The sequence below is a fragment of the Lagopus leucura genome, unplaced genomic scaffold (assembly GCF_019238085.1).
Source record: "Lagopus leucura isolate 7727_CA_CO unplaced genomic scaffold, USGS_WTPT01 Super-Scaffold_100056, whole genome shotgun sequence".
Lineage (NCBI taxonomy): Eukaryota > Metazoa > Chordata > Aves > Galliformes > Phasianidae > Lagopus > Lagopus leucura.
In genome coordinates, this window is record NW_024962302.1 from 1,162,102 (window position 1) to 1,181,815 (window position 19,714).

At 48.4% G+C, this 19,714-nt stretch overlaps 1 protein-coding gene across 11 annotated transcripts in view; it reads right to left on the reverse strand.

The window, feature by feature from the left end:
• Positions 1 to 19,714, reverse strand: part of ZMAT4 (zinc finger matrin-type 4) — a 95,004-nt gene that overhangs the window by 14,629 nt on the left and 60,661 nt on the right. Inside the window, exons 8-10 of one of the 11 annotated variants that reach the window (XR_006181481.1) lie at positions 11,764 to 12,573; positions 10,312 to 10,427; positions 7,712 to 8,610 (exon numbers count right to left, since the gene is read on the reverse strand). The gene's annotated coding sequence lies outside the window, so the exon portion shown is untranslated. Of the gene's footprint in view, positions 1 to 7,711; positions 8,611 to 9,992; positions 10,428 to 10,899; positions 11,476 to 11,763; positions 12,574 to 19,631; positions 19,705 to 19,714 lie in introns of those variants that run through there. The other 10 variants (XR_006181487.1, XR_006181484.1, XR_006181483.1 and 7 more) reach the window with 10 other exon arrangements.

The following is a 19,714-nucleotide window of genomic DNA, read 5'->3' on the forward strand; positions in this document are numbered from 1 at the left end:
TGCCACAGGAGAAGGGGTGAGGGGACACCCCCAGCCTGAGCCAGCCAGCAGGGTCTCTATGGCCAGCGATGGGCAGGGAAGCAGGGAGAAAAGCAAGCAGAAGTCCTTAGCACCCAATCAGGGTGGTGAAAGAACAAGTGGCTCGTTGGACACTGGTGAAGAACAGCAAAGGGAGTTCAGATCCAGCGTCCCAATCCCTGACCTCATCTGACACCAATGCCCACCGCTAAAACTGCTCCTGCAGCGGTTCTGCTGATGGGAAAACAAGGCTGGAAGAAGGCAAGAGTCCAACTCTACAGGTCCACCGTCTTTGGAAAGAAATAGGATGTTTCCTGATGTCCCAACAGTGGGGACAGTGACCTCCTGTCAAACACACATTGCAGGAGCAGAGTCCGATGGGAGCGGAGCCATGACTGTGTGCAGGGACAGGACAGGCTGCTCTAGCACAGCACCAGGCAGCCGTCCCTCCCATTGAGCAATGGGTGAGTTAAACATTGACTGCTGAGCCGAGCTCCACGTCTGCATTACCCACACGTAGAAAAAGCAAACGGGTGATTCAGCAGCCTGGGTGCACCCAGAGGGATCGGCACCCGTGGGCGAGGAGCTGAGCACAAAACACCCGTTGGGCAGGCAGTGCCAGCACACAGCAGCCAAAGCCAGCTCAGCACCAGGCAGAGCACATCTCAGCTATGGCTGCATCTCTACTAGGAAACACGTTGAAGGGATGTAATGAAGCTTATGGGCAGGGTAGTGCACTTCTCACAGCAAAGGGCTGGCTGGGGATTTCAGAGCACAGATGCTTCACAAGCAGCCAAATGATACTACAGTGCCATTTTGGTGTGATAGATGGAGGCTGTTTAGGAGAAGGAAAGCCTCCATAGGACTGTAGCCAAGAGGAGATGGCACAGTAGCCATTTATCTCTGCTAAAAATTAAAAGGTAAACTACGATCAGAATCTTAATACAGGAGATGTCTTTCTGAGACATCGTCTTCTCAAAGCAAAGGTGCTTTCATGCCTCAAGGAAGCAGACGAGCTGGCATACAAATGTTGTACAGAACACACGGTGCTTACCCAGCCCGCTTGCTTTCTGCTCTGGCATTGTGATGTCTACACCAAGGGACCAAGCACTGAATATCTGAACTTGAACTGACTTGCCTAATCCAAAGGAAAGAAAAAAACCTGCCAACATAACGTGCTAGTGCACATTCTCCAGCTGGGCCTCTATTCAAAGTTCTCCTGCCATCCCAAACGGTAAAGCAGTTCACGCCCAGGTCTCTCCCTTTCTCACACACAACACTGATTGCCACTCCACAAATTGCTGCTGAGCCACCCATCCCCACACCTCTGTCAGAGCTTTGGGGAGGCTCTGAATCACATCTGAATCACCACCTTCCCCTGAATGCTGTTCTGGAGCCCACGTGCAGAACAGCTGCAGAGGGCTGAGGGAGTTACAGACAGAGGCAGCACTCAAAGCTGTGTCAGAATTCTGCCCAGAGGGCTGAGGGGCAGCAAGCTGCAGTTTGTGCAGAGGTAAAACCTTGAATAAGGCTCTTCCCAGAGCGTTGTCCATTCTAGCAGCAATAGAAAGCATGCAGAAATGCTTTATGATGTTGGAGAGATTCATCAAAGCCAAGAAGCATATTTCCCCAGCTAACTTGTCAGGACATAAAATAGCTTTTTAATGCTTTGTGTTTGCTTTATCTACCTTGTGAAATTAATTATCTGTGGATCAGATTAAAAAAAAGTGACCTACACCTCCCCCCACCATCCACAGGCATTCCTTAGAGACAACAATGTGCAGAGAACATTCTGTTTGCTGTAGCATTCCAGTGTCTTTTAGGGCACTTTTTTAATATGGCAAATAGAAAATGTTATATAAAGCAGCGTGGTAAAAACAAGGTCTGGAGTCTGCTTGTAGAGCCATCTGAAAGCTCACTGATGATCTACACCCGGAGAAACCAAAGTGTGCAGCTCTGGCTCATGGCTGCACTGCACTGCAGGGATGTATGGGGATGAGCAGAGATGCCAAGATGTATAGGAATGCATTGGGATACTGGGAGCAGCTCCTCCAAACAAACTCACGGACACTTTATCTCCTGCACAGATCACAAAACTTCTGCAATGAGGTTTGAGCCTCAGCATCAGAACATGCATGCTCACCACATGGGTGCATGGCCCAGCAGGAAGGATTGCTTAAGCCACTTCTCTTCAAAGAAAACTCCTCACAACCAAAAGCACAGCACTGTCTCCTCAAATCCCTCACTGCAATGGCAGGAAGCAACAGAGCCACGTTCAAGAGCTCTGCAAGCCTGCACAGCCTCTCTTGAGTTCAGAGCCTGCATGCACGCCGCTGCATTGCAGATAAACCCTCCCTGCTCCTGCCATGATGCTCCTTCCCCTTCTTCCTGCATTACCCCCTCTGCTTTGCTGCACCCACAGGATGCTGTCACACACCTCTGCACAGCTGATGGGAGGGCTCGAGGTCTGCCATGAGTAAACAAATCAGGTGTAATTTGGTATTTAATTGTAAGAGCCACTGTTCTGTATGTTACAGCTTCTCAGGTGAGTAATTGAGCTCAGCGAGGTGCCCATGAATCCTCACAACTCAGAGTGCTCCCCTTTACCTCAGGGGAAGCTCTCCCCTCAGCTCTGTTTTGCTCTCTGTTGCACCACTGCTCTCAGCAGCCCTTGTGCAACCTGCACCTTTGAGCCCTTCTTCAGAAGCAGCTCAAACAGGCCCTCAACCCGATTGCTCCTGTGCCATCCTGTGGGAACCACGTTTGCAACATGAGCTCTTCCCACACAGCTGCAGATAAAGGACCCAACACCCAGACTGCCAGAGGAAAGCCAATAAAATAACACCCACCACTTTGGAGGGGGGGGGATTCCATGTCTGCACTTGTTTCTCAGGTCCTAACCAAGAGGAGTTCAGTCTTCCACTCCCAGGTTGCCATGCAGGGGTTGTTCTGAAGGACAGGGAGTGATGGGAGCCCATTGCAGGGTGATGGAGCTTTGACTCAGCAAAGCAGAGTCATCCTCAACTGTCTGAAACACCCCTGAGCATGCATCAGCCATTCCAACCAACCACCAAAATCCCATTTACCTGAGCCAGAACTCAGGTTAAACTGCAGCTGAGCACCGAGTGCTGCAGATTTGCCCATTTTCATAGCATTTCCATTTTGCACGAGCTCCTTTATGCTCACATCTGTGTTCTCCCTCTTGCCAGGGCATCCCTGAGCCCTGCACTCCCAGCACCAGCACTGCTGCACTGCAGAGCACCCAGCAGCCACTCAAACAAGACCCAGTTTTCTATTTCAATTGCTTCTCCAGCCACTGTAAACACACAACAGAACAGCCAGTAATGTAAAACTTCCCCCTCCACAAGAGATTTAAAACTGAAAATACTCTTTGCATACGAATGGTGCATTAAGGCTGAGGTGCCCCTGCAGTAACTGTGGTCACTGAGAGGTTCCAGGAACAGCCTGTAAATCACTCTGGCTTTCCCAGCTCCTCCAGCCTTCCTAGCACAGTTTCTGCTCTGCTGCATACTTTGTGACCTTCTGACCTTCCTTTGATACTCAAAAAGTAATCTGGGGGAATAAATCTGGGTTTGAAAGCTGATTTCCATCTGCCTCTGGAAGCCACGCTCTTAGAGCAGCCCACGCAGCCTGCAGAGGGGAGAAGTGGAAACCTCTCCTGGTCTGTGGTTAGAACTGCGCTGCTGGTGAAGTCACCTCGGGACAAAGCAAAAGAAAGCCTTTGCAATGAGTTTTCAGAGCACTTGGAGGGGAGTTTGAGTATTTTAACAGGAGCTCAACCTGAGCTGCAGATGCTGTGCTGTTTGCAAGCCTTGCTGCCAGTCCTCACAACTTGCTGTGTGCTGCAGACCGTGCTGCTCCACATCGCCTGGTGGCATGGAGCAAAGGGACTGCAATTGGCACAAAGAAAGCCAAGTGCTTTCAGTTCGTTTACGAATCAATTAATTCCCTCCTCTCCTGGGCCCGCCTGACAGCATTACTGTGCTCAGCATCTCATGCCAGCACTGTGAAATTTCAGCAACAGCCTCAAATGCAGCAGCAGAAACTTGAGTGTGGGGCCAGAAAGCAATCAGCTGCTTTTGGCAACGCGTTTTGGAAACGTGTCCTGTGTAAAGCAGCCCATACACACACACACACACCAAGTGCTCTGGGCAGGTATTAAGGATCTCACCCCCCTTTTTTCCTTTTGAAGCAGTTTTGTTTTCTACCAAACGCAGCAGTCTTGGCGAGCTGGGAAAGCACTTTTACCGCCCTCCTGTGGTTGCAACACTGATCGAGCTGTAATAAAACCAGCTTCAAATGGGATGTGGGAAATTTGCATTTCTGGCCTCGGCTTTGCTTTGGTCCTGCTGGAGCTCCCAGCTGGCACCAGCCTCCAAATGAGGGGTTCTATACACCACCATGCTGAGGGCCACGCTGCTGGGCTCTGTGTTGCCATAGCAGAAGTTGCACTCGAGCAGAAACAAACAGTGATTTCCAGCCCTGCGAGAAGAGTTTTTCCAGGCCTCCCTCGTGCAGACAGCAGCCCCCAGCACTGGCAGCTCCTTGTGCTCTGAGCACACACACCCAGGATGCTGCTCCTCCCAGCCTTGCACAGCTCACACACACCACAAGGTTTGCAGGGAAGGAGATATGGGACAAATGTTTCATTGCAGTGACTCACCCACGTCCATGGTGCGTTCCGGGTTTCCCAGTTATGCTATGGCAACAACCAGAACAACACATTTTTGTGCAGTGTTTCATGCCACGACCTTTTGCCAAAGTGGAATTGCTAAGAAACCACGTGGAGCATCGCACAGCCTTCACCCAGCAAGGGAGAGCAATGCGCAAAGCTAACAGCACCTTTAGAAACTGCAAACTGCTGCTTTGGTGCAGAGCAGCCATAGAGGTGTGCTGCCAAACTGCTGCCCCTCTGTGTGCAAAACAACAGATTTTAACCAAAACCAAATGCATTTTGGTTGAGAAAGTTTTGACCGAATCTCCATGGCTCATTTCTTAGCCAGAGGACAGACATTCTGCCACCATAAGGATTTTGGCACAGCTCAGACTAAGGCTGTTTCTGCTCTTGGCTGACTTTAAGCAGAATGCCATTCAGCAAAGGGAAACCAAACACGCACAAAGCACGCTGCATCATTCATCCGATCTCTGAATTCTTTGCTCTGAGAAGGACTAAACAGAGAGGTGACTTTCTTCAGTAAGAACTGAGCCCTGAGTTTTGCAGACCAGCTCTGTGGGCATCAAAAATGAGATAGCAGGCAGAAGGAGCGGCTTTATGGCTACTATCTCAGCTTGTGTTTGCTACCTTTAATGCCAGCAGGGAGTTTATAACCACCCAAGAGCAAAGAAGTCTATTTGCTTTCGTGCTAGCTTTATTTTTTTCCACTTTCACAAACAACGTTTATCAAAACCATACAAAAACTGGAAAGCATCTGAACTCACACAGCACTTGGTGAGATCCTAAGGCCTGCAGACACCAGAATGGGGTTCAGCTCAGCACCCACACCCTGCAGCAGAGCTGAGAACAGCCAGCACTGCCCCCATTGCTTGGCAGGTGGAGGAGGAGCTCAGGCAAGGCATTGCCCTGGGTCACCACGCTGTGCTGCACCGATACCCAGCAGCATCCTGCACGACATCAGCACGCACATTTCCACACCATAAACACGCTCCATTAGCCAGCACAGGCCAAGGACTGGCAGCTTCACAGCCAGAGCTGCTGGAAGCAGCAAGGATTATGCAACAGCTCTCCAGGAACGCGAGTGTTTTATGGGCACTGTGAGTTGCAAGGGAATTTGTGCTGCATCAACACAATCCTGCATGGATTCGGGATTAAAAGCGGGCTCGATTCACTTAAAGGGACGTGTCAAAGCTTCCCTTAATTGTGATAAATCCCTCTCTTTCATTTGAGAAGGTGACATTTCATGGTAAATAAACCCAAGAAATTGGCTGGAACAAGGGAAAGCTTCTCGTTTGGCGATTCCCTACAATGAACAAAGCACAGCATGAAGGCAGCAGGCTGCATGCCTGCTGCTGAGGGTTTCTGAGGTCTTCACTGATCCAATCCCAAGGAGCAAACCAGGGGCCAACCCCCCTCTTCCAAACAGAGGGACCAAAGCAATCCCTGGTGCTCTAGGAACCGAGCAGGCACTTACCTCAGAGCTGCTCCTTCTCCTGCAGAGAATCCTTCCTCATTTACCAAACCCAGCACATTCCCACACAGAGGAAAGCACGCTACCCCAATTATTCCCTGCCATTTGTCTGACATTTTCATTATCCCTGATGCAGTACCCATCAAATACCGTCTCGTACCAAAAGCCATTTCTGTCAAATTAAGTTGAAAGGAAAGAGCAGGAAACTAAAAGCTCCACATCTAATCCTACCACCTGGAAAATCAGCAGAGAAATATAATTTTGTAGTCTTTCAAATTAAATCAGATTCTGGGCTCTCTACTGATGAGTTAATCCAATGCTGCGTGGAATGGCTCCACTCAGCCATGACCAGCCTGAGACACATTCAGTTCACAGCAAAGCAGTTCCACCTCACAGACACTGCTTTTATTTCCCTTCTCAAGCTATTTCTTTTAATTTTATAATTTGCCTCAGCTGCTCCCAGTTAAGAAGCCATCAGCAGGAGGTGGCTGTTAATTGCAGAGCTGTGTGCTCCTTGAGCCCTGCAGTGGGCTCAGCTGGTGCTCTCAACCCTGGGGCAGTGCTGTACCCAACCCCAGCCCTGGATCCATGGTGGGATTGGTTCAGGAGCAGGGCTGGCTCAGATTTACTGTAGGAAATGTTTATTATTTTCCATTTTTATGTTATTTTTCAAGAGTTGCCTCTTGCGACAAGTGTCCGTCAGGCTCCTGGCTGGAATATTATGAGGATTTATGGCTGTTAGCGAGAGGAACTCAATATTTATTAAGCACCGGGCTTTCAAACATTGCCTAAAGTTGCAGCATTTTGATGGCTGTGCCATTCCTTCTGCTGCAGGGCAGAGCCTGGGGGGACAGCTTGCACTGCAGGGCTGTGACTCAGAGACGAGAGCTTTTCCCTTAGCTTTGCATGGGTTCCTCACTCAGGCATAAGCACACACAGGGCGTGCTGACAGCCCCATTATTTCTGTGGGGCTCCCTGGGTGGCTGTGCTGTGAAATTGCTCTGGGGCTGCTGCTCCCCAGCGTTGTTCCCTCTGTGAGCAGCAGCTCCCACCTCTATTTGATGTTTTATGTAGAATTGACCTGCAGACGGTTCTGTGTCGCTTTATCCCCCTTTAAATGTATGAAGTATAACCAGGAGTCTCTCTCTCATGCTTTATTTTATTCTAATTTTTTCCCCCCTTTAGAAGTCTGGAATGTCACATCTGATCTCCCCTGGTTTCTCCTGCAGCTCTTTGGGGAAATCTGATAGCAGCTGTTTCAGAAGCAGGAAAATAATTGAAAGGACCACGGCGCTGAATGGTTTCCACAGCCTCCTGTCCCCAAAACACAGACTTTGAATTGAGTGCTCTCCTGTCTGTGCTATGGGGTGGGCACTGTGTCTTGCAGACAGCAATGCAGGGCTGCAGAGGTATTAATGAGAGCAGAAATGGAGAATTTCTTCAGTCGTTTGAAGGGGGAAGCATGAATGAACTGGTTTGCCCTGAGCTTTTCTGATAGCAAGACAAACAGTCTCAGCACAATATGGTGTTTTGGGTTGGTTTCTATTTTGTTTTCTTAATTTACAATGTGTTTGAGCATCTACGCAAAATATCCCTCAGGCTTCCAATGGCAACAGGACACGGAGCAGTGATCTTATGTAAGAGAAGTTGTTTCCATGCGCCATATACCCAAAGCACAGAGGGGTAAAAGCCCTTCAGGATGGGTGCCAACCATCACAGCCCTACCCACAGCATGGGGAGCGATGTGCTGGGAGCAGCCTGACCCAATGGATGGTGACAGGAGGAGAAGGGAGGGCTGAGCACTGCTCCCTTCACTTGAGTCTGAACCTTCTAAACCTTTCTTCACGGGCAGAGAAAAAACAGTTTGCACTGCAGCCCCTCCTGCAATCACAGAGGCTGCTCGAGAATGGGATGAAGAATTCCCCATCTCCTCTGGGCGGGTGGTGATGGATCATAGATGGGGCAGTGGAATTTCCCCAGCCCTGGTGCAAAATCAATCTCCTGGCAATGTCTTGCTGGCCATAAAGAGGGCTGTTTGGAAACTGCTGGGTCCTCCGGTGCGCGGCTCTACCTGCAATCGTCTGGGCTGCAGCGTTTTAATTTGTTTCCTTTAAAGAGACCCAAGGGTGCCATCGAGAGACAGTTTTCAGGATTCAAAGGAGACGGCGGAATTTGATCTCCTTCCATGGCCTTGTATGTAATTACTGGAGAGAATGAGGCAGGCAGTGCAGATGGAGAGGCTCAGAGAGGTGAAAAGGAGTTGTTCAGAGCCAGCAGGCAGAAACACACCTGCCTGGTTTGGTGCAGGAGCGCTGGCACTGCTGAGCAGAGAGCAGAGCCAGGGCTGATCACAGCAGTTTCACACATCCCTATGGCTGGAAGCATCTTCCTTGGGAGCTGAAAGGAGCACATCACTGCCTTCCACCTGCAGCAAGCACAGCCCAAGGCTCAGCTCCGTTCGTGGCCACATTTCATTTCCCCCACCCCTTTACAAGGTGTTTCTTCGTGCTGTATGGTTATAGAAGCTACGCAGCTTTGGACACTTGCAATACTCCAAAGCAGTTTGTTTCTCTCCTGTTTTAATTGTACCTTACTTCAGGGCACGACCTTCAGCTAAAAACCATTGCAAGCTCTTGGCAACGCTGAGCTCATCCATCTGACTGCACAGCTCTGCACTTTAACAGCCCTCAGCCCTCCTCAGCACCACCACTTTCAGAGCATTTCTTATGTGCCATCCAGTTTTAGTGCCATTCTATTTCATTTGCTACCTTAGCTTAATCATTTCTTAACACTCTTTCAGTTTGCTTTTCTATCTCTTTTCATCATCATCTGTTCCTGAGATTTTATTTTTCCAATAAACTGTGTAATTTAATGGCCCTAATCCCAAGTCTCCTATTTAGAGCAGGGATGTGGAGCTGTGAAAGGAATCCCAATTTAAATCTGTCACTCAAATGTAATTTAATCCATCTCTTTACATCTAAAACTGCTTCTTTAGTTGAAAAGCATGGCTGGGGTTCTGTTTACCTTTCAGACACTCAGCTTTACAGCTTCCTAGCTTGCTTTCTTACACATGGGCTATTAGAAAACGAAGGAACCACACTTTGCGCAACAGAAAATCATCACTATTCAGGTCTAGAGGCAATCACAAGGGTGTTTAAGAGGACACATCCACCTCAACCTCTGCCAAAAATACCACTTCGGAGTGTTTCTTTGCATTTGCTTCAGCATTTGGTTGCTCTGAGGGCAGCCAGAGCTCAGCACTCGGAACACCGCCGTGTTTTCTCCTCTCTCATCTCCTTCTCAGTGTTTTCAGCCCTGGGCCGCTTGCTTTGCCTGCAGCCCAACCTGCAGTGAGCAGCAAACCAGCAGCTGCAGCAATTCTTTAATTACCCTTCTGCTCCAGGCCCATCTGAGGAGCAGGATCAGGCAGCAGCAGGAAATGCTCAACAAGGCTCCGTGCGCAAAGATTGCGCCTCTGCAATCAATCTGTGCGAGACAAAGCTGTTAATTACCATGCAGGCATGTGCTGCACCTCTCAGCCCACAGCTGCCAACACAGGAAGGCTTTTAGGCAGCTCCAGCACCTTGGCTTTGGGTTTGTCGTGACGTATATAAAGGGAAACCTCTTGTCTTCTTTCACTGCTAGGTTCGGTGGGTGGGAAGGAGGCTCGGTGAGGAGAGAACCTCTTCCCCCAAAGCGCCGAGCGCTGAACAGCCGCACTGCGCCCACGAGATGAGCCGTGTAACTGAGATGTCACTCACCATGCATAATGAAAAATATTTTCATCAAAGTTTTAGCAGCAGCTGGATGCTCGGCGAGGGCTGCTTGCTGCTTCCAGAGCTGGCAGCTGAGCAGTGCAAGGCACAACACAAACCAGGAGGAGGGCATGCCTCCGTGTGCCCCACAGCCTCGGTGCCGTGGGCTCCAAGGACGTGCAGAGGATGTTTGGTTCTTCCCCTTTGCTCCACCTCGAAATACAACCATAAATCTCAGGCCCTCAAACTTCCTGCAGTAATACCCTCTCCATAAATATCTCCTAAATAGCCCCACCCTCAAATGCACAGCTAATAACAGCACTTTTTTATGGCTATTAGGCAACTGAAATGTCCCTGGACTGAGCAATTACCTTCAAATATCTGCTCAGAACTGGCTGGGAGTGGAAATCCGTTTTTCTATCCCAGGTACAAATCCATAATAAGGATTTATTTCTGAAGCGGTGAGAATGAGGTGATCTTCCTCCTTCTTAGAGTGAGATAGGGAGCAAAAAAAAACAGAAATAAAGTGATATAAGTTTATACTGAAGCACCTGGAAAAGCAAATGATTTGCAGGAGGAAGGGGCAGGAGAGAAGAAATCGTATCATGCAGGAACAGAAACTGTCACCCTCTCTCTGTTCCCCAGCAAATGCACAGCACAACTGCAGGAGAGCCCTATGGAAATGCAGTGATTTAAGAAATAGTGCAGATTTGGATAAAGGCGGGCGCTTATGAGAAACAATTGAGCAAAATGCCTTTTTTTCTCTCCTGGGATTTCTGCTCTGTTCGCTGATCAGCTCTGCTTGCTCCCAAACCCAGCTCTGTGGTGGGCAGAAGGGGAATTTGTTGATGCTACAGAAAATGAAGTCCTGCCCAGCAGTCAATAGAGAATAATGGATATCAATTACACAGCTGGAACTGCTGACTTGATCAAATTGTATCCATCTTTACACTGGGAGCCTTTTTAATAAATCCACGGAGAGAAGTGTCAAACCCTTTACAGCAATATGTTCCCACGTTTTATTTGCTATGAAGAACAACTGGCACTTTTACAAAACGCTCCTTGGAGTCTCTCTACGAAGGTATCAGAGCTGATGGAAGGTGGACATGAACGATTTGTTCTTTAATGCAGGAACCAGTTCGCCATAACGTGAGCAAATTGCTGCTGGAAAGCAGATGGATTCCCTCCCTCCTGTTCCAGCCCTGCTCACAGCACCCTGCAGGTGATTCAGGGGGAGCTTTGCAGCAAGATGCTGAGCAATCCGGGCACCTGAAAGCAAATCGCCCACTGAGGAATAGCTTTGCTGCAGTCCGAAGGCAGGGCTGTGCCACAGCTGTGCAAGCAGCTGCCTGGAGCAGAGGTAAAACAGCACAGCCATCCAGACCAGAACGGGAGCTGCATCCAACAGGGAAAATGAATTCACCCTCTATGTCACTTGCAGACTTCTATCTGCATTTTTATTTAATCCAGTCCCCATCTCGAGCGCAGGAGTCTGGAATGCAACCTTCTTGCATGGCATCTTCCCTATGGTAAATCTAATTAAATAGCCATTAAAATGTGTGTTAGCTTGATGTTATCAAGGTGACCTGGAGCTTCTGCTAAATGTTAATAACAGCATTCCTCGCTCACTGGCATTCAGCAGGCTGTGCCATTTCTATTGATGCTGCCTTTGGATGAGTGTAGTTATTAAAGCTCTTTGTGTATCAGATTCCCAAATAAATATGTATCTCATTTCTTGGCAGATGAAGTGTTCCACGTGCCCTTTGCCCTCCCAGCAATGATGTGGTGCTGCTGATGGGTCCCCAGCCATCCCCTGGACTGACCTCCCTGCTCCCCACTGGCAGCAGCAACAGACATTCTCCTCATCCTCTCTTCTCAGGATCACATTCATGTTTGCAGAATTCCATAGAACCCATCTCCAGATCTTCATCCAGAGCAAGATCTGCTAACGATCAACAACAAACTGCAAGCAGGCAGTTTACCCTGTGAAGGTTAATGATCACACAGGGCTAATGATCAGAGGGAGAGCTGAGAGCACTACTTGTCCATGGCTGCAGTTTTCTATCGTGCACTCCAAAAAGTATCATTATGTGGAAGAAAATCTTCTCTATGTAATAAAACAGAGATCTGCATCTTAAAAACGCCTTCCCCTGGCAGTTACCTTACGTTTGACTCTACAAGTTCATCCCTAAAGCTGCAGCTGCAGTTCAAAATAGGAAACATCCCACCATGCTGCAAAATAGCTGAACAGGTGGGAAATGTCTCACCTCCCCCCCTGCACATTTCAGCAGAGAGGATTTGGGCATTTGGGCAATGTGACTGCATGCAAACCCCTCCTGTCAACAGCGAGCAAAGACAAAACTGACTTACAGTCATCTCCAGCCACTTCATGGCATCAAATGTGAGGCTCAGAGAGGGACAATGACAGCTTCTAAAGCACAGCATGATGGGGGTCCCCACCTCAGCTCCTGCAGATCTGGGGGTTCCGTCTGCTGTGCTGGAGCCCGGGCTGATGCCTTCCTGCAGTAGCGATGCCTTCCTTCCATGGTGCCAGTTATGTTTCAGTCTTATGGCTTCGTGAAGGAACAGAGATCGCTTTGCATGATTATGCAAACAATCACCCGAGCTAACAGCTGAAAAGACAAACAAATAACCGAGATCAATGCTGAAGGATGGAACATAGCACTAATGAACTGGGCTGGATTCCAGGGCTGTAATGGTGAGTGCCACACAACCATTCCTACAAGGAAACCCATGCACAGCTGTGCTTTGCAGAATGGCCTGCAGCACCGCCAGGCGAGTGAAAACAGAGGAATGATGAACCTTAATTGGGTGCAGTGATAAGGAAATTAAATAACACTAAAAACCAGCAAGAGGAAGAAAAGAGGAAGGCTGTAACGCTGAGGGCTGCTGCTCTGCTGGCTTTGGCACCTCTCACAGAGGGAAATGCCTCTTCCAGCGCTCTTTTCAACATTTCCTTTTGCATTTATCCAAAATAGGTTTGCTGTGAGTTAGAGTGGTCAGATGTTAAACTGCGCTCAGCGTAGAAAATGATCAATGCACTCACACAAAGGGTGGCGTGCACCAACCGCACGATAATGCTGCAATCATCGCTGCAGTCCGCGAGTGCCTTTCTGAGGCAGTCTGTTGAATGCCTTTCCCCATGGCAGCGCTCCTCAGCTGCTGCTGGAGGATTTAGCAGCGTTATCTGCGTCGGAGCGGAGGTTGTGGACGAGCAGAAATCCCAGAGCTCACTTCTGGCCTTCTGAGGGTCGCTTTTATCAGGAGCGCCATGTGTCCATTGCACTGCAATTTCAACTTCAAATCTGTGTGTTTTCAGATTTTTTGTTGTTCTTTATTGAGTTTGCGTTTCAATTCTGAGCACAAAATTCATTTCCCTTTTAAAGCATGCCTTCGTGTTAATCCTTCTGCTATTGAGATATATCTCTGCCTAGCATAGAAGGTGCAGTAAAACTCATTAAATAACACCCCCAACTCTCAGCACTCCCATTTATTACTATTACAGCAATACATTAAGCTGCAAGAAGCTGCTCTTAAAGACTCACAGCAAAGGGTGCACAGCTCATTTAGCACTGCTTGTGCAGGTGCTGCAGGAAGAGAATGGGCGCCCCTGGGTGCAGACCTGGACAGCACAGCCACCAATGCCCATATGTGCAGGGGAGCAATGAGGAGAAGAGAAGGAGGAGAGATAGGGTGGGCATGGAGGATTGCTGTTGGAAGGGACATGTGTGAGCTTAACAATCAATTCTATGTGGGAATCCACCGAATTTCACAGGGGTAATGAATTAAATGAAGTGGAAAGCGCAGCGCGAACTGGAGATTTGCTGTAGCGACTAATGCAATTAACCTCTATTGAAATAATTAAGCCTTCCAATTTGTGCCACAAGACCAGCACAACCAAAGGGCCGACAGCAAGCAGGGGACACAGGAGGGGGCTCGTCCCATCTGAAGGAAGCCATTCCTTCCCATCCCACTCAGGTCCCTCTCTCTGTACTTCTGCTCATAGAAGCAGAGGATCCCCATGTGCAAGCCCAAAGCATGGATCCTTGGGCTCCAAATGTGCTGCTCCTCAGCAGAATGTTACACAGCTGTGCCACCACAGAAATAAACCACACAGGTTTAGGAGAAAAGACAGCACGGCCCATTCCTTTCAGGCCTGACCTGTTTGCTCGTAAACTGACGCGCTCTCCTTCCCTCAGCAAAGCATTGCTTTATGCTGGCCTGCAAAGTGGGCTTCTGTTGTCTCTAGTTATTAATTCACTTTTATTGGCTGCGGTGCCTTTCCCTGTTTTATTACAGAAGAGCTCACAGCAGCAGAATGACTGTTCTTTTAGGGTATCCATAAAGAGTGACTTTCCCAAACAGGCGCCAAGGAGAGGCAAAAGCCACCGCAGCTCCACACACGCACAGCTCTGCACCCATCACTGCTCAGTGCACGGGATAAACAAAGCAGAAGGTTGAGATTGATTCCTTCTCTGTCCTAAACATCTGCTCCCAAGTGCTTGCACTGTCACAGCATTGCTCTCTCTGTGGTAAGGAGCATTTTTCCTCCATAGCAATTAGTTTCAGTGCCGCTATTGGATGGACTGTGCAGACCCAATGGCATTGCTTAAGGTGGGAACTGCATGGTTGGGAGTTTGGCCACTGAGCTGACACTCCTCGCCCTGCCTGTGTCTCCAGGCTGAGCACAGCCCCCATCCTGCCCACATTCTGCAGCTCTCTATCTTCCATATATTTATTTCGGTTTGTTTTCCACTCGGCTCTGCAGCCCTGCGATAAGGCATCGTCCCATCGTTACAGTCTGGATTTTATTGCTTCTTCTTTCCCCCATAGACTTAATGGCCACCTTTTTCAAAGAGAATCTTCTTGCTGATGGCTTTGTCCTGCTGTTGTTTTGTTTTTTTTTTTAATAAATATCACTTATTTGTAAATCACGACATGGGAAAGGTTCCAGGGCAGGGAGACGTTATTGGTGTAAACGTGGCAGCGAAGGGGTTGGAAAAGCAAGCAGCAAACTGCAGATTTCAAGACAGTAAAATACAGCTCAGCCAAAAGAGAAGTTTATAATCAAGATGCGTAGCACTGAGGAGGTTATTTGCATTTAACCTGGACGGGAACATATAACTGAATTTACTACAACAGTTCTCCTGAGATGCAGCATGCAGAGCAGCACTTTATCTTTGCCTTTGCCAAACTTGGCTGCTACGACAGATGCAGCAGCCAGGCTGATTAGGGTCATTAGCATTCATAGATACTAAGTGGCATATTAGCATATTCTCAGAGGGCGTGGGGATGGGATGGATGGTCCATCCCAAGGACTGCCAGCACTTGGGAGCAGTTCTGCTGTGTAATTCCTTCCCGATGGATCACACAGCCCTCATTTTCCTGTGCTTTGTTAACAGTGAGCATTCACATAACTCATTTCTGCGAGGACAAAGGAGAACATTATTGATGCTTTGTTTCCCCTCATGCATGTCAGGTATTTTCTGAATGCAAACTTGAATGAGCAGATGCCACCCAACCACCTCAAGCAGCATTTCACTGCAGACAAAGCACAGGTGCTGCTGTACTCAGAGTAATTCTGCAGCATTAAACCCACCGATTGCATACAAATAACAGAGCAGGAGGGATGGGTACCCAATTGCAATTAGCAGTGGCCCATCCCCAGCTCTGAGGTTGGGATCCATCTGCCCCATACAAACCATTCCTGGCCATTCTGATCTTCCCGGTGCTTCACAAACCTTGAAGGTTTTATTTCAGGTCTTCTGCAGCACAAGGAATGAGATTTGCTTCCAGCTTCTTCTGACAGAGCACTTGACTCCATGGGAGCATAAACCATCCTGGGAAGCTGCTCTGGTCTTCCTATACAAACTTCTAAAGTTTTTCCTCCCTAACCTGTATTCTTGGAAGAATTTTGGTATATTGTCACTGGGGTGTCACTCTCAAACACTACTCTTTGGAATTTACTTCTGTTTGCCCTATGGAAAAATAAGAAGATGGAGAGGCAATCCATTTAACAGGCAGTGACAACACTCAAATGCAATCTTTAGATCTTAGTAAGTCATTAATTAAGAAATGCAGTGGCATGGACTGCAGGAGCAGGAGGGCCTGGCAGCAGCAGAATGGACAGGGAAATTTGTTAATATCTTTCCTGCTGCCTGCAGGCAGGTGGCATTTTAGAAACACAGCATTATTAATCTATTTAAGCATTCTTTAAATGCGGCAAATTTTAAGTAAAAAGGGACATCTGATAAGCATGAGAAAACCTCACAAAGCGTATTTTAGGAAGATAAAGCCATACACTGGGAATCAACAGCCCCTCAAATTAATATTGCCACTCTAGGTGACTGCATGGCAGTTGTTTCAAGCTGTCTTTGCTTTTACCGTGTTCTTTGCTAGCCAAATCGTGCCTTAAACATGTATTTAGTGGGCTGCTAATTGCACAGTTCATTATTGCCTGCAGCAGTGCCATTCTGCAGACAGAGCAGCACTGCTGCAGCACAGATCTCACACACATTCATGGAGGCCCTTCTTGAGCACTCCCCCAGGGAAGGAGGGTCAGGTAGGGGCTGCCCAGCCATCCTCAGCAGCACTTCAATGGTGCTTTGAAAGGTCTCGAGATATTAAGGCTATAAAAGCTCTCGAAAATTGTTCTCATTAAACCTTTTCATAACCTAGAGGCATTGGAAGACGACAGTTAATGCAAGGACATGTAGCTCCAAGCAGCTGCACGCCCTGAGCCTCTAGAGCCACCCCAGTAGTCAACCAATGCACAGACCCACCAGTCCTGACTCACACTGCATGAAAACCCCCCCACTGGATTTTGTGCATCCTGGTAGGCAAGGGTTGGACACAGTAACTCAAGACAACTTCTTCCAGCACTCCCTGAGCTTTCATTCCTCTCTATTTAAATGTGCCCTAGCCTTTCACACTTTCCTCATAGGCACGCATGATTTCAGTTGAAGGCAGCCATGCTTTTCTCACTTTCTGCAGTGACAAACTGCCAGACTGAGTCATAACGGGAGAACACACGATGCCTTGGATAAATCACTGATGCATGCAGACACCCTCACAGAATCATTCTGGTGTGGTTGCTCAGAGGTTACAGCGCCTGAGATGCGATCAGCAGCACTGACACGGGGCCCATTTGTTACATGGGAGAAATGGAACATTTGGTGTAAATCCAGGAGGTGGAGCGCAGTAACGGATGAGCTCAGCCTGCAGAAGAGCCCTCTGGGTGAGGCACTGTATTGATTTCAACGTGACGAGGAAATGAAGAAGGATGGTATGCTTCATATCACTGATTCTATCTGTTAGCAATAGCAGCGGGTCGCTCCATCCTCCCTGCTGCCCTCTGCTACCAGGGAGTGAGATCTGCACTGAAAAGGGCAGGCAGCCCTGGAGGGGTTTGTCCTAAAGGACACCCAGCCCACGTAGCTCCACGAACTGCAGTCAGAGCTGGACCCCTGCATAGCACACCTTTGCTTGCCCTAGATAAGGGACACAAATACATCCAATCTATTTCCTCCCAGTCCTCTGCAATTTGCTCTCGTTTGTTCTGATCATGAGAACCAAAATTTGGAATTATAACAGACCTCAGATCAGAAAACAAGCAAATTGCAGATGGTAAGGTGTTTTTTTTTATATATATATACAAGTTACAGTCCATGCACTGAAGCTTAATTGCATTTGCCCTCCAGCCTTTCAATTAAAAATAAAGCAGAAAACAGCACTTAAAGGATGAAAGTGAGAATGAGAACTAATTCTCCTAAAGAGAAAAATGCTACATTTGGAGGGGAAGAATAATTGCTGCCAACGATATAATGAAGAGGGAAGAAGAATCCTTTGCTTTTGGACCCAGGGGCCAAAAGGGGTTTTCCAAACGAGGCCATCACCATAACCAGAGGCAGAGAAGACGACTGCAGAGCTCGTGGGTCTGCATCACTGCTCCTGAAATGCTGAGACCCAGCGGTGCTTTGCCCACTGACTTCAGGAGCAAAGAAGAAACGAAGAAGCAGCCAAAGGAGGCTCCTGTTTGGTGCACCACTGCCTTGGGCAGCTTTGCAAGCCAGGAGAGGCAATCTCAGCAGGGAAAGGCATTGACTTGGGGCTCTGTGCTCCTCTGCTGTCTGATGAAGGTTTGCCCACGCTGCTTCTTAAGACAAACTGACTCCGTTTCCATTCATGACATGGAACATTCGTTAAATCACACACATTTCCTTCACCCCTGGCCTCCTAGCAGCAGGGCAGCTTGCACTGCCAGCACCCAGATGGCATTTGTTTCAAACCACTTATCTGTAAAGGAGACACCAGGCTGGACAAGAGCAGAACAAAAGGGAGCAGCTTTCTGCACAGCAGGATGAATGCGTTTGGGAGTTCAGGGGGATGGGGAGCATTAGTTATAATGGATGGCAGGGCCACAGAGCAAAGCTGCAGAGCATCACTGTGCTGCATGGACAGGACTGGGCCAGTTGTGCAAATTTTGATGCCTAGAAACCAGAAAGCATTACTGGGGATTTCCTACAGCCCAGCACAACCGAAATGAGAATGAAACCAGCAATTCTCAGCTCATTCCTCTAATCAAATCCATATTCTAATTTCATACAGCATCGGAGACTTTATCTACAAGCGGGGAGGGGTGGGGGAAAGCATTTTAAATAAGGTGCCAAAAGCAAAAGCCCCTGCTACTACAGAGCAGCAAGCAAACTGTTAGCAAACAGCTCCGTCTCCAAAGCAAAACAAAAGAGGTAATTTAGCAAGCATTAAAGACATCTCAGCAAAGCACTTCTAATTGCAGAGGAGAGGCCTGAAGGAGAAACAAACATGGAAAAACTAGCTGCAAGGAGGATACATTAAGATTCTTAGCTTTGCCACTTAAGATGCTTTCTCTGTACAAAATACACGTGCACCTGCAGGCACACTGAACTGGGATGCAGCACTGGACCTTTCCAGCTCTTGGTGTCACCAGCACAGCTCAGGCTGCTCCAGGAGCACCCAGAGCAGAACAGGAGAGAGAATCAGCCAGGTTTTCTGCCTCCTTTTATGACAGGGCATCCTGACCAATTACACAATTCATCCTTAATTGACTTACGGTGCTATCAGCTGCACCTTCCTAACCATGCCCCAGTGAGCAGCTGAGGTTCTGTAGTCATTTGCTGATGGTGGAGAACGACAAATTAATCAGTGCTCCACACAGGAATGTCTGAGTGTTTGTTCATAGCAGTTGCAGCATCAGCCCAGCACAACTGCTGGTGCCACTGACTGCCTGAAAGACAATCTGTTGTGCAGCTCAGGGGAGATAAGGCAATTAATGAGCATTTCTCCTTGCAGCCAAAGGCATCGCAGCAGTCTCCAGTGAGCCCCAGGCCTTCCTCCTGGGTAATGGGAGCAGAAACTGATGTTGTAGAACTGCTGCTTAAAATATTTCTGGCAGAGATTTGAGCTGATTGGGATTGTGAGCACTACTGCAACTATTATAGCAATGCTGAACATGCAAAATAAGCCTCACATTTCTAAAGCAAAAGCTTTCGAGCCACTCACATACAGCGCTGGGGAGGGTCAGGAGCCACTCACAGCCAGCACAGCAGGTCAGGAGATCTTTGCTTCTGATCCAGGGTTTGCTCCTTGGCAACTCCATCGCTCCACAGCGTTGGTGCAGAGCTCAGCACATCTCTACTGCACCGCTTGAGCACTCAGGGCTGCCTCCTTCCAAACAGACCCCACTGAAAGCACGGCCCTGCAAACTGCAGCAGC